General features: G+C 38.2%; 1 protein-coding gene across 1 annotated transcript in view; it reads right to left on the bottom strand.

Moving 5' to 3' along the window:
* The window catches only part of ano11 (anoctamin 11), a 106,276-nt gene that overhangs the window by 80,080 nt on the left and 12,538 nt on the right, over positions 1-13,658 (bottom strand). The window lies entirely within an intron of this gene.

Below are 13,658 nucleotides of genomic sequence, written 5' to 3'. Positions count from 1 at the left end.
TATGAAGCTTTTGTACAGTGAGAAAGCTGAGACCAAAAGTGGAAAGTAAAACAATGATCCGGTGTAATATTTTCTTAGGTTTTAAATAATCTCCACCATGTTTTCACATTATTATGCTCTTGAGAAAACAAAACTTTGTTGTAGCGCAGTTTATACAAAAAGATGCAAAAGAGTGAGCAACACAAAAGAAAGTATAGACAAAAGTAGGAACATTAAAAAAAGTGTTTTTTAAAAGACAACATAATAGCCTAAATGAATAATTAGGAAAACATGCTGCAAAATAAATCTGTAGAAAAGAAAGTGAATCTAACAACTAATTTACACGACAGGTTAAAGTGGAGGACACACGTTTCACAAGGACAAAATCTAAATATTTCACCTACATTCTAGTTATAAACTATGTTGACCGTACAAATCTACAACAATAACCTTTGTAGATTAAAACAAACAAACATTATTGCTTCTTGTGTTACGAATATCATTTTAATTAGAGGCCACCTGTTCTTTCCTTAAAATGTTCCTCTAATTGTTTTGGTCACAAGTGGACAGACAAGATGATGAAGACACAATGTCACCACATCCTAATCTGCCTCATGAAATTGTTTTGGCCGTTGTGACAGGTAGAGTACTGTGGGGGTTCATCAGATTTTTTTGTTTGTAAAGTGCTGCTTAAGACTTAATTATGCTGTAAATGTGCCTGAAAACCTAATGAATAACCTGTAATAGAGGCACAACATCTTTGTAGAATTGCAGAGTTGGATTATTTTAAGTTTTGGCACTATTATGAATCCCTTTAATCTTCCTGTACATTCGCATTAGTCTCAATGTTAAACTACTGAGTAGAGATCACCTGTGAGCTTAAATAATAACATAAAAAGAAAAAAGTTTCAGAAAGACCAAGTGATACCGGAATTCCAATATATTGATTGATTTTGAATTGTAATCAAGTTACGAACCGAGTGGGACTAAACTTCTCTGGTGGTCAAACGATGCAATGCGGACACTGTTTTCCTAAATGACCTCAAACATATCTTTTTATGTTTGAGGTCAAACATAAAAGGCATTTCTGTTTGGTTTTTTTGGCATTTCTTTTTTTATCAGCTGTCATACTATATATATATATATATATATATATATATATATATATATATATATATATATAAATAATATGTGTGTGTGTTTAAATTTTTCCATTTCCCATGACGTTCTGTTACTGAAACATCTACCAAAAACTTTGATGGCAAATTGCTGACACTCAATGACAAGATAACAGAAAGGGTCAATTTGTTTTTGAAGATAATCAACACGTCATAGTGATTATTTCATTGCCGGCTGATTTTGTTGCTCAATGGTATATGGCAAATATGGAATATTATGCAATAAAGAACAATATACTGGCATTTACAATATATTTTATGCTGGAAAGCTAGGGTGTTTTCAAGTGTGCAACATTTATGTTACAGTTGTGAAAGTTATGCACTCTACTAATAACATGTACTAAAATATACACAGAGGAACTAGATATTTAGGTAACATACTATAGATAAAGTTATAGTATGTTACCCTTCTCACCCTTTTCTTCAGTTTGTGTCTGGATGTCAAAGGCTACAGGACCTCTGATGGTAAATCCAAGATAAAAGGAAACTTGGCGTGGTTTCCAGAGGCTGTTTTGCAGGTTTGCATCCACCTTAATCGCTGTGCCACCAACAGTTGCATAGACTCTGTAGTTTCGTACCTCCCCATCAACTTTGAGAAGGCGTTTTTGGACCTCGGGATCTTTAAAAATCTTCTCATTGTTCCAGTTGTTGCCCCAGTCTTGCATTGTTTCCTTATTCTGCTTAAGAACCAATCCCTCAAGGACCTTTCTGTGAACAATTCTGTTCAGATCTTGACCTTTTCCAATGGAAAACAGAGGGCAGAGGTACCTTGATCTAAAGTATTTCTTATATGCATGGTCATACGAGCAGCGCATACACTGAATTAACTGACTAAGGTCAAAGACACATTTCTCTTCAATGTCTGTTGGCCAGTACAAGAGGAGGGCTAACATGTGGAGTTCAGGTGCGTCTTTGGAGGTCAGTGGCATTTTCTGTCTGAATGCAGTTAAAAACTTGCAATTAGAGGGAAATATTACTCCCACATTTATTAGCATGATATGAGAAAAGATGTAGTTGACCAGAGCTGTTACCGAATCTTTGTATAGAACAATTTCTTCCCACCATGTAGTGACTTCTTTAATCTCTGATTCAGTGTATTCTCTGTCAAGACATGAGAGTACTCCAGCAGAGGTGTCTGCCTGGTTTTGTTTAAGCTTCTGGATGAGATCAGCACCTTTTTGTTTTAAATGTTTTGGTGGAGATTCTCCGACATACTTCCTGTAGCAGTCTGAGGTGTCTCTAGAAATGTACAGGGCATCGTCTTTCTTCATGTCAGGCTTTGAGTAGGTCAGAAATTTGTCAAAAAAGGCACATTTTCTCTCAACCTCGTCTCTGAGACTGTTAATGAGGTCGTTAAATCTGTAGAGTTTGTTGTCTCCAAGTAATCCCAGGACAGAGCCCATGGACACCTTCTTTGTGAGAACTCCTCTCCAGGTTTGGTTTTGACGAACAAGTAGGTCAAACACAAGGTTGCAAACCTGCAGGTAACCAAACTGCCCTCTGGTGTTAAAAGTATGTGAGACTTTAGTGTTGCCATCTTCTTTCATGTCTTTACCGTGTTCATTTTCAGCAAGTTCTTCTTCATCTTTGAAAGCTTCAATGGCTTTTGTGGCCAGTTGCAAAATTTCTCTCGGTTTGACAGGATGCTCTTTGTTCTTCAAACAGTTCTTGTAGACTTGTCCCAGTGTATCAGCAACAAATGAATTTTGGGGATCTCTTTCCTTTGCTCTCTTTGCCCACATTTCTGCCTTATTGTAGTCTTTTATTTCTATATAATAGAAACGAGCAAGTGCCTGAGGATAAAATGGATTTTGATCAAATTGTTTTGTTGCCACCTTTAAAACTGATGCACACTGAGCCTTGTCCTCCATCTTTTGAATGTCAAGAATTAGTTTAGAAAACTTTTCTTTGCACTCTTCACTCTCTGTACTTTTGGTTGGGTCCTCTTCATGTTTCATTTGTTTTGGTCTTCTTTTGGTTAACATGTCTTTGACAAAACCAAGCAAAGATGGAGGAACCTCATCGCTGCACAAACAGGTCAGGAGGTTTCTTGTTGTGTCACTTCTGGTCACACCTGCCTCAGCCATCATCTCAGTGCAACACTTTGCTATCATAGGGTGAGCCATGCAGACTCTTTTTTCAGATCTTGTATCTTGTTGGAAGGTGATGATGAGATCACTAAAGGTTCTGTCCTCCAATGAATGGTCTCCGTGGATGGAGTTTTTATGTATGAATAAGTCCAGGCACTGAGACTCCAGGAGATATGAGCCTGGTACATAGGCATTCAGCAGGGACAGGAAGGCAGCAAGCTGGGTCTTCTGTGATTTGTCTGCTCTCTTGATTGTTTTGAATACAGCACAGGCCTCCTGGATGTAAGCCTGGGAGAAATTAGTTTGCAGCTCCTCCTTTTTCTCATTAAACCTTTTCTTCTCTGACTCAGAAAGCACTTCCTGGAGGAAAACATGGTCACTCTGTAGAACTGCATCATTTCTAATACAGCTGAGGAAAATCACAACAGGCAATATGGGTGACTATCTCCTGTTCAGCAATCTTCATTGTAATGATGTTCTGCAGATCATCCAAAATGAACTCATCATTCAGTAACAGCAGCACAGTGTTCAGGCGGCCTTGACTGCCAGCTGTGAAAAGGTGGACCACCTCCTCTGCAACATCTGAGATGTTTGAGGTTGAGCCTGTTAAAGCAGCACACCTGAAGGTTTTCCGCAAGTCCCACAACACCTGCATGGCCAATGTGGTTCCCCCACATCCTGGCTGGTGGAACAGTTTAACAGTTGATGTTCCAGGGAGTTTTCTTCTTTGGCGAATTTGTTGCACAAGTGTATCGCATCCATCTCGTTTAATAAAAGGGCTTCCAGTGCCATCTGACTCTGCCTGTTCACTTATGTGAAAGTTTAACCATTCAGGTGGGGCTCCTCTGTAAAAGTTTTCCTCTGTCTGCTCAAGATATTTTCGATGGAAAGACTCCTTCAAAATGATTTGCATAAAGAACATCCAAGAGTGAGAGGGAATCTCTGAATTCGCTTCCCACGTAAATTTCACCACTTCCAGCAGTGGACAGGGCTGGTCTGCTGGCCATCTTGGACTTTCAGTTTCCTGTAGCTACTATATCTATAAATAAAAGAAAGCCATATTTTAAATCAGAGGGTTTGTAGATTTTGATTTTTACATACAAAGCAGATCAACACACAGCAGGTTTGTGTTAAAGTCCAAGAATTTATAACTTTAATTAAACTTATTTGAGGTGAAAAGGTGCCTACGGACGAGATCAGGATCTCGTAATTAGAGATGACTGGAAAGGTGCCATTTCTGAGTTGAAGATAGAAATTCTCCAAAATTATGCAAAACTATATTTCTACAAGTGCTGAAGTATCACAAGCAGGATATCAATGATTTGTGGGGTGATTTTTGAGACACTAAAACTCTTAAAAGTGAAGTTATTGAATATTGAAAATAGACCTACCTAATATTAGGTATGCAAAAGTCTTACCCTAAACAAAGTGTTGTAGTATAACCAGCAGTATATCATTAATGTGTAAGGTGATTTTGGGGGCACTATATTGTGTAAGTGTGAAGTTATTGAATATCTCTGCAGAATGTGTTTTCGGTGTTGCACTTTGTAGACGGTCCCTGCGCACTCGTCTCACAGCCGGCTGCACGTAGAGACCAATGTCATTTGTTCTGCTCCTAGGAAGACTCATTTATGTGAAAATGTACTTGTAGCTCGTTGTCTACTTAACTACGATAATAAAGAGGCGTCGTTAGTGTTTTAAGCACGTTTTGCTTACGAGTTATTGATCCCGGAAGCTCAAATCTGTGAATCTATTTCCAACTTTACTGAACTCAGTAATAAATGGCACCTTTCCAGTCATCTCTAATTACGAGATCTTTGCTCATAATTACGAGATCCGGATCTCATAATTACGACATCTTAATCGTTATTATGACATCTTTTCTCATAATTACGAGATCCTGATCTCTTATGAGATAAGGCTTCCAATTTTGTTTTTCTTTGGTGAATGCAATGCGCTTCCTTAGGGTGCCACATGCCCCATGCAAAAGACACAAAAGACTGAAACACGCCTGCATGTGTGCTGACTCAGCAGGGAGTTTTACAAAATTAGAAAAGTTAATCTACAGGCGATTGTTCACTTGGGTCTACTAAAGTAGCAGTAATAAAGTTAAAAACAAAGTTTTGGTTATTGTTGTATTAATTGACTACTCTGTAGAAACTGAACGTTTTCTCTCTCACACGCAGACAGTGACTCCCACGCCGACTTCCGAAGAAAATGTATTCGGGCAGCCTTAATTTAGGCCTATGGAGGTTTTGTAGGCTATATGATGTAGCCTATGATGTAAAGCTTTGCTGTCCCAAACTGCCATTGATATGTGATGTGGTTTTGGTGACACCGCACTGTATGAGGGAAGTTAGCCGCTACCACCGGCAAATAAGATCGACTTATAGGCCTATAGGTTAAATGGTTTCAATAATTTTAAATTAAATTTCTTAAAATAATTAAAACCGACCTTAACTTTATCTTCAAACTGTAGAGCTGTTTTTCCCCATAGCGTGGTGTGATTCCTCAGCAGGATTTTCCCCCATCTGCATTTCCACAAATCCCACCAGCTTTGTGTCAAATCCTCATCCCCTACTCGGTCTCAGAGTCCTTCTTCTTCTTCTTGCGACAGGGCTGAACATTATCGCCAACTGTCATGAAGAAGAGATGCTTTGTGAAAAGTTGTTTTTGGGTCCATGTGTCTAAACCCTCTAAAATTTCAGTCCGTTCATGTGCATATTTTGAACAGAGAAGAATTAGGCATGATGGACAAATTTGATCAAAATGCCTTCCTTCCACATTCACCACTGGGGAGAAAAAAATATTTTTTCCCATCTAACTGTCAGGGGTTGTTGAGTGCAGCGGCAGGAAACAGAGTGGACCCAAATGCAGACAGAGGCGAGGGTATTGCAGTCCAACAAAGATTTATTAACCACGTAAAGTAGGCTTACACTGGGAGCTCAGTGGCAACTGTCCAAACAAAAGTTACTCCAAACAAGAAAAAAAAAAGGGGAAAAATCCAAAACAAAGGAACAATACACACACACACACACACAGGCAAACGAGCAGGGAGGGAAGCACAGCTGAAATACATCAGGTAATCAACAACAGGAACAAAGCTCCACAAGAACACAAGGCACAAAAAAATACAAAATAAAACAGGAAGTAAAGTACTCGGGAACACACGAAGACAGATCTATCTAAGTAAAACACAAAACATGGAAAGATTGCAAAATCAGGGCATGGACAGAGACCAGACCAAACAGGAGACATAAGACTAAGGACTAAGACACAGACCAAAATAATAAAACATAGAAGTACACAGACCAGGAACTAAACATGATTTAAAGCACAACTAAAAAACAGGACTAAGAGGTAAGACAAGAGACAAGACAGATACTAAGAAACTTAAACATGCAAATGAACAAAAGACTAGATTAAACTACAACATTTACAAGATCAAATAAAGCTTGCAGAACACAGAACACAAAACCAAACCTATGAAAACAGACTAAACAGGAAAAACATGAAGACACAGCCAAATCCTAACAATAGCAGCCTATAGCCTATTCTTTCTTTCATCATCTTTTCCATGATCTTGCATGAGGTGTTATTATCTGGACAGTCAATCCTAGTAAATTTTATTCCAGCAAAGTGGATTTCTCTTCATCATCATTCTACTTTGAAGTTTATTTTCTTTCTTTTTCTCTGATTTTTTTGCTGCTGCTGCTTCCAAACTCATCAAACTTTTCACCAAACCCTCATACTTACATACTATTTAAAGCAATATCAAACAACTAATATATCTTAAAATAACAGCTTTAAAATCATTTTGATTGTACAGTGACTTGTAATAGAGAGAATGGTGCGTCTTTCATTCCCACTCTGACCCTCCAAATTGCCTATTCTTGCACAATGTAACTTGGATTGAGCGAGTAGCCTACCATACTCTGCTAGAAGTGCATAATACTTTACCACACTACATCGCACATGGGTCTTGCTTATTCTCAGTACAGACATCATCTTAAATTAGTATGTAATTTTACCTTGCTATGCAATATAATAACACACTTTTAGTGGCACTCTTAGCCGCCGTAAGGGACTAAACACTGACAGAAGAAAAATACTGCCATACGCTCAAACTCAGTTCCTCTCAAAGATCCAAGTTCAATAATTAATTCTTCCACTTAATCAGACTAAATCAAAAAATTACTGTGTAAGCGAATAGGTGTGTGAGAACGGTCAACAGAAAGTGTTCACTCCCAGGCTCACCCCCTCTGTCTGTGAAACTCAAAATAAATAAATTACACATCACATCCGCCTGACCGCCCATTACCTACATCAGTGCAGTTGATACTATGAATATGAGACGAAAAACACAACACACACAGGAGACCTCCTACAACACTTATATTTAACTGGAGTATATTTATTGTTGCGGGAATAAAACTTGATAAAATGTTTAAAAAAAAATAAAATTACAAGACATCTCTAGGAGAATACAAATCTCAGGAAATGTTGCATTTATAGATGTTCACAATCGTAAATTCCTGATCAGTTTGGCTGATGAGAACTTAAAAATAGTAGGCCTAAATAGACAATCTTATTCTTGTCTGTCTATATGCTACTGCTAAATTCCCATAAAGGTGTGCTCATTGAATGGGCTCTCGGCCTCCCCCATACAATAACATTCCTAGACGTGTATACTCTCTGATACACATAGGGCAAGATGAGCTTCGCTCTCTTAGCACATGAATAAGCCCAATTTCTGAATATATACATACATACATATTCTTGTATTAAAACCTTTATTATAATAATGTATACAGTTAGAGGAATTCCTATGAGAATTAAGGTATTCATGTAATTATGGTGTACACATGATGTCAACTGCTGCAATGACAATTAATTACAGGTAGAGCTGGACAGGGAAACAATGGTGTCAAAAGAAAATAGAGAAAGTTTAGGAAAGGAGAACCTTGCAATAAAGCCCATAAAAGGAGGAGCAAAAGAGGTGTATAAAATGGAGCCTGATCAGTTGCTCCCTGGAACCATCTCAGATTTACAGATTGTTTTTTTTTTTAATTTATGTATTATACTTTTGATATTACATTAAAACCTACATCATATTTAAGCTTCTCATTTGTTTGTGCTACTTTATGACATAAGTGAACGGAGTGGTAGGGGACCTAACATCTAGCCCAGAGGAGGTTTTCTCCCAAAGTAAAATAAAAGTAAAAAGAAAAATATCAATGTCAGTATAAAAATAATTCCACCTGTTTTTATTTTAATTAAAACTCTCAACTTGCTTTGATGAATCCATGTCACATTATTCTGGTCTTAACATTTAGTTGAAGGGACCCTGAGTTTTTGATTGTACAAATACAACAAAACAACAAAATAAAACTTCAATCAATTCATCATACATGTCTTACATTTTCAAATCCTGAAGTCAAGCACATTACAGCAAAACTACAAGTCAACATCAAGACATGTGGTTTTCCTTACAAACTAAATCTACACTCAAAATCTTTGTAACTGTCCCATACAATTTAAACATTTTAAAAACACAAGTGTGTCCTTTACATTGGTTTTGCTTGACCCATCGTGCTTAATGTAAAACATTTAGAAGAAAACAATGACATATCAAAAGACATGTATTAAAAAGTGTATTTATTTCCCACTGAGAATGCACGTTTCTTTAGTCTTAAGAGGTTTCATATTTTCAGGTTTCATAAACCCATAAAAAATGTTCAGAGCTTACAGTGGTTTCCCTAATGAAGTCACTCTTTTACTCTGACGTGTGTGTTGTGCAATATATAAATGACTTGTAGCATTCCTTTTCACTTTGCTGTTTGACCAGTTTGACCAGAGGATGCAAATCATTTGCAGGATAACATTTTGTCTAACTCTCCAGTCCACTTACTCAGTGTTTATAAGTATATAAATATTCAATGAAACCTCTTTCTTTATAGTTAAATCACAATATATTTTATGTCAGAATATACACTCAGCTTCTTGTTGTCCTCTCCTGTGCTATCATTAAATTTCACATTCAGTTTGTTTTTTGTCATCTAAGCGACAAATGTCCACTTACTGTCTGAAGCTACAACCAGATTCAGATTCCTCAAGCTCAAGGATGAGAGCCCTCAAACTTCTCATCCCTTTAAGGATTTTATAGAGAGCGTCTTTGCCTCTTGCTGTAGTCAGAAACTTAAGAATGTCCCTCATCTGGTCTTGTGTGGTTTCTTTAGCTCTTACAGCATCATAGTTCTCATTTGAGATCAGCCCCCTTTCAATGAGCTTATCCAGGACGGCTCCGATGTCGCTCACTCTGTTAATGAGAGCTGTCCGATGGCGATCCACAAAATGCTGACCTGAGGATGACATGGAAGATAAAAACAAAGCAAACACACAGTGAATACCAGATGTTCAAATGGTCATAAGTGGAAATTCTAAGCAGAGGGTAGCAATGGGGTTTAAAATCACTATGTGAGGTCATCTTATCATTTCTGACTCTTATTCTTGCATATTAAACGTGTTTTCTTACCATCTTCATGATCAGTGCTTTGAGTTTTGTAGTCTCCTGCAATAAAATACGGATCACAATGCCAATTAGTTACTGGATATAGCTTATGTCTATCTTTTACATTAAAGCTCGAGTCATCTGCTTTGCTGAACTGTACACATTTAGCTAAACAGAAGAAAGGGTGTACATAATATAATGGGTGCACAATTTCTTTTTTAATTCCTCAAAAAGAAACCACTCACCTCTTCGAACAGTGCAGGTCCAGACAGTGTCCTCTTTACTATTTCTCCTTTGCTCACTTTCAAGTTTCAGGTCAAAATCACTGTCTGCATTTCGGATACACACCTCAGAGAAATTTGGGTTTCTCCTCTCACATGTGAGCTTTAATGTCTGTAGATGAAATATTGTTTTAAGGGCATTTGATTTTATTCCTGTTCTTGTTTCGGTTTCAGTTGTAACAGTACATGCTTTTATGTTTTTAAAGTGGGAAAAAAATATCCTGTGTATAGGGTTGCGGGGGGCTGGAGCCAATCGCAGCTTGGTCAAACACACTAATTTTAAATAATTTATTCAGATCTTTGATATTTGTTAAAATGATCCCAATTATTAAAACGGTTAAAACCTCACTTCAGGATGAATTGTAGCTGTGTCCGTATCTGTTGTGAGAAAGAAATTATCCAGCATCTGAAGAGAGTTCTCTGGGCTTGGTTTTAGGATTATTATTGATCCATAAGATGTCTCCTTCCTCTCCACTTTCTGTGAATAAAAGTAGAAGCCCTTAGTAGCCAACACTGATATATATTTTTGAAATACAATCATAATGGTTTTGGTGTGTCTTTACAATTCTCCAACATTTCCAGCTGCGTAGTTGTAACTTCTTGCAATAGTTTGTATTAATTATTGTGAAAAAAATTAAACAATAACCTGTTGTATATACTGATCAGGTGGGACCAGGTAAACATGCAGTGTGAGGAATTCCTTTTTTGTCTTGTATATTAACACGTCACAGTAAACCTTTACTGGGAAGCCCAGTTTCATCATGACCCCCCTTGGAGAGAAAGTTGTCTGGCGTAACTTGACGTGGGACGATGTCACATCAGACACTTGTTCCACAATATCACCACAGGTATCCACGTGTAGAACTGCAAACATGTCTGACGTTGTAGTGTTGTGATCTGAAAAAAACAAAACAAAAACAGTATTTTGTGAGGAGAAATACATACAAAGGATTAAACTGTTTTCATCATACATTTATGTTCACCTACCTATCCAGTGTGGCAGATGCAACTCCTCAAAGTTCCCAGCTGTGACTTTGATGTCCAGTAGGGGTCCTGCTGGCATGTAATCCATGCATGAAGGCTTCTCTCTTTGTTCATCCCATGAACAAAACTGATACTTGAAGCTGGCCTTGTCCTTACAAACCCAGCGCAGGGCAGACACACTGCATTCATAGTGACCTGCCTCGGACTGTAGGCTAAGGAGCAAAAGGGAAAACAAATGGATTTGGATCTACGATGGACTGAAATATTGAATTAAAGGGAACGCTACACATTTTTTATGTAGTCTATGTAAAGCATTACTGCAGTGACATCTAGGGGTTGAAAGTGTGTTGCACACCAAACCTTAGTTCGGTGTGGTTGTACCATACCAAATGTGAAGTATTCCAGTACTACACAGGGTGTGGGTGTGCAGAGCATGCAGCTAGCACAGCCATTTAGATTTGTTTATCTTAGGTGTCAATAGCGGGGCCCACACTCACCATAAATGCCATTGTTTTCTTTATGCAACTTTTCTTTCTTTTTTTTCCTGCTGTGGGGTATGCATATTTTGCTTTGCTTTGCTGTTATGGTTCTTTAGTGCTGTGACATAGTAAAATGTAATCTTTACCTATAAATCTGAACCTCATCCACTTTTTTGATTTTGGGTTCAAGTTTAGTCCAATCACTGGAGTCCTGTATCAGAAAGCAAAACATTTTGTTGTAAATAGTTTTATAATAATAATGGTTAGATCAGTTGTTTTCCAAAGCAAACAGAATAACTTACCGCAACACCACCACATGATCCTAGCCTCAAGATTCCCAAAGGCCCTTGTTAAGACACATTGGTAAACAGTAAAATCATTACTTTTGAACATTCTCTGGTACCACTGTCACCACTTCAATGTGACGTACTTTATGCAAATCGACATATTTTCATAGTCAATGACGCTGATTACGTAGATGAATCGCCCCTCTCCTAGTTGCCTGTTTTTGATGTCTAGGGTCCAAACTCCCAGCAAGGGTAAACCAGGTTCAATACAGAAATGTATGGGGGAGTGATGATATTTACTTTCCACCTGCAGAACTTGAAACCTACAGGCAATGGTAAAATGCAGGTTTATTAAATTTTACAGTGCGACATCCTCCAATATGTCTCTGAGCAAGACACTTAACCCTAGTTGCTCCAGAGGTATGTGACCTCTGACACATGCAGTCCCTGCAAAAGTGTTGGAACGGTAAGGCAAATTCCTTTGTTTTTGTTGTTCACTGAAGACATTTGGGTTTAAGATCAAAAGGTGAGTATGAGACGAGAGTTCACAATTTCATCTCTCATTTCCTGATATTCATAGCTAGATATGTTAAACAACTCAGGACATACCACCCTTTGTTTGAACCCACTCATTTTGCAAGTGAGCAAAACTATTGGAACATGTGACTGACATATTTTTCTTGTTGCCCAGGTGTTGCCTTTTAGGTTGATTGTCCAAACTTAGAGCATGACTAGTCTAAGTTTTCATCCTTGGTTCAAACATATAAAGACTGCATTTCCTGTTAAAGAGGATAAACCAACATGAACACCAGAGAGCTGTCTGTGGGAGAAAAGCAAGCCATTGTCAAGCTGAGAAAAGAAGGAAAATCGACAAGAGCCAGTGGACAAACGTTGGGCGTAACAAGCACAACAATTTGCTCACATGTCCTGAAAAAGAAAGAAACTACTGGTGTACTGAGCAACAGACGTCGAACAGGTCGGCAAAGGAAAACAACAGTAGTTTTAGTAATGCTTTTAGTTAAGATGCTCCTTGATCTGAATGAAATGTTTTTTCTTAACTGGTAACTATCATAATTGTTATGGACAATTTACAATAACCTTTACATTTACTTTTATCAAATACTTAAAATTAAGAACTTTACAAGAGTTGATTGTGGAAAGGTACTTGATTACAACACGCGCAAATAGACTTTAAGAACATATTAAAGTTAAGACACAGAAGTCTTGGGGGAAACAAAGCCCTCCCCCTGGGAACACGCCCCAAGCAACAAAACACAGCGCCACATGCGCTCTCTCTTCTCTTCTTTTCTCTTCTCTTTTCTATCTGCATGCTTACGCTCAGCACTGGATAGTGAAATTTTCTTTGTCTTCCAGCAACGTACTTTGCCACATTCACGCAAACCTTCGTTGATTTTACTTTCTTTTGTTTTGTTTGTTAAAGTTATCAGACCGTTTCAGCCACGCAACTTTGAATTCAGGAACAACCAAGTTCTGTTTTTAAGCTTTATTTAAGTCAAATTAAGTTCTGCCGCTCCCACCAAAGTTCGGACACAGTCACGTCAGTTAGTTACACTTGCTGTAACGTCTCGGGTTACGTATGTAACCCTGGTTCCCCGAGAAGGGGAACGAGAGACTGCGTCGGTTACGACACTATGGGAACGCCTCTAGGCGAAGCAGGTCTGAACGTGAATGAAATCACTCCAATCCTATTGGCCTGTTGCTAGAACGGTAAGGTGTGACGGAATAACCGGAGGAGTATAAAGCACACCTGTACACACTCATCATTAGCTTAAACTATGAAGCAGGCGCTTCAGGCGGGGAGAGAGGTGCGGCGGGCCGACGCAGTCTCTCGTTCCCCTTCTCGGGGAA

The sequence above is a fragment of the Micropterus dolomieu genome, linkage group LG08, assembly GCF_021292245.1.
Source record: "Micropterus dolomieu isolate WLL.071019.BEF.003 ecotype Adirondacks linkage group LG08, ASM2129224v1, whole genome shotgun sequence".
Taxonomy (NCBI): domain Eukaryota; kingdom Metazoa; phylum Chordata; class Actinopteri; order Centrarchiformes; family Centrarchidae; genus Micropterus; species Micropterus dolomieu.
The sequence above is the reverse complement of the archived record's forward strand: the minus strand, read 5'-3'. Positions and strand labels throughout refer to the sequence as shown.